The sequence below is a fragment of the Hibiscus syriacus genome, unplaced genomic scaffold, assembly GCF_006381635.1.
Source record: "Hibiscus syriacus cultivar Baekdansim isolate YM2019G1 unplaced genomic scaffold, ASM638163v2 tig00111239_pilon, whole genome shotgun sequence".
In the NCBI taxonomy this organism is placed as follows: Eukaryota; Viridiplantae; Streptophyta; class Magnoliopsida; order Malvales; family Malvaceae; genus Hibiscus; species Hibiscus syriacus.
The window spans coordinates 294,194-296,053 of NW_024063031.1; the positions used below are offsets into that span (position 1 = coordinate 294,194).

A 1,860-nucleotide genomic window follows, 5' to 3' on the forward strand; every position below is an offset into this window, starting at 1 on the left:
ATGTGAAATTTCATGAGTGTTAAGTTTGTAGATAATGTAAATGATAAATTAAGCATTAAAATGTTTAGATTCTATTATTTTTCTTCAAACTCATACTCGAACATGATATAAAAATATGATATTCTAAATATATAAAAAAACTCAAAAAACTAAAAATACCTAAGCTAAACATATATCGAGTACATATTAAATAGGACTCTCAACTCTTTTAAATTAAAATATCATTATGAAATTATAATTATATATTTTTATATATCTTATTAATATAGGACTAAAATGACTTTTTATAAGGAGTTTGAGGGCCTAAACCAAATCCCCCGTTCAAAGTTCAGCTCGTTATCATCTTTGAGAAAACCATTAAAATCCCTTTTTTTCACATTTTTCCTCTGCCTTCACCATACCAAATCTAATCTGGACATCTTTCATTTTCCATGTTCTTTCTAGGGTTTTGAATTTTCCCCCTTTTCTGGGTCACCCCCAATTCTTCTGGAGTTCCAAATTTGTTGTCTGGGTACCCTTAGATATCCTTTTAAAATTCGGGTTCTTTTGTTTTCGTAAAAGATTCTCAATGTCACAAGGCTTTTCAATCGAGCTTTACTTCGATCCGGCACTCGAAAACCAAGTCTTGAAGGCTTGGAATGTTTTGGCTCGTCGTCAAATCAGCACTCAGCTAATTGAAACGGAGTCGAGGCCTCACATTTCTCTCTTTTCAACCCCTTTCCTCGACCCCACGAAGCTAGAATCCATTGTAAAGTCCTTCGCTTCAAAGCAAGATCCTTTGGCTCTATCTTTTTCTTCAATTGGGGCTTTCCCAAATGAAAACAATCTTCTTTTTCTCGCACCAGCTCCAACAATGGCCCTCCTACAGTTCCAGGCTCAGTTATCCGAGGCAATTAAAAAGGAAGGATTGAAGTTGGAGAAGATTTTAAAGTTGACTCTTGGATTCCCTATTGCCCCGTAGCTCAACAAGTTCCAAAAACAAGAACTGCTGAGGTTTTTGTGTGTTGAGAGAGTTGAAATTGCCTGTTCTGGATATGCAATGGAGATTGGATTAGTGGAGTTTTCACCTGTTCGTGAACATTTCTCATTTGGACTTGGGAATACCATCGAGACATAGAGATTTGTGGAGGGTCCATTATTACAGTGTTAGTCTTTGCATTTTTGTTAAAGATATGATGTGCCTAATGTGTTGCTAATGTAGATTTTTATAATTAGTAATGGATGTTGGATTCTTAGCTGCAAGATTTTACCTTGTTTATTGTAGAATCCTATTAAATAAATGAGCTTTTAGTTGTTAGTGTTGCATCTAATGTCTTGTATGTTCTAGCATGACATGAATGACCAGAGAAAATATATGGGTTTTGGTTCGAATTTTTTTATCAATCTGCAATCTTGGTTTGCTTGTTTAAAAACATGTTATTGGCATTTATATACATATCTACACACACTCGTGTGTGTGTGTGTATCATGTATAGAGTTCATCATTTTGGAGACATTGACATTATGCCTTGCCCTCACCAAATGGAAAATGATAAGAAGCCGAGTCCTGCTGCTTGTTGACAATATGGTTACCGTCAGGTGAGCCACTGGTACGGTTAAGTTAGTAATAGCATTAACAAGCCAAGTTTCTTAAAGATTCATTCCTGAGTAAAGGGTCATACTCTCGAATTAGAATCGAAGTACAATTTTATTCTCTGTGATCCGTTGAGCTTTGTTATCCGAACTCTTTAAAGTATCCATATGTGATATATGTATTGGACACGTTCAAACATGAGTATGGAGATATGGTCCTCTAAATAAGAAAAATATTAGAAAATATGAGCATACTTGAATACGTACTAATCCTGAGTCCGGGAAATG

The 1,860-nt window shown here is 35.2% G+C and overlaps 1 pseudogene; it reads left to right on the forward strand.

Moving 5' to 3' along the window:
- Nucleotides 1–404: 404 nt before the first annotated feature.
- LOC120157287 lies at nucleotides 405–1,269 on the forward strand (annotated as a pseudogene).
- The last annotated feature ends 591 nt before the right edge of the window (nucleotides 1,270–1,860 follow it).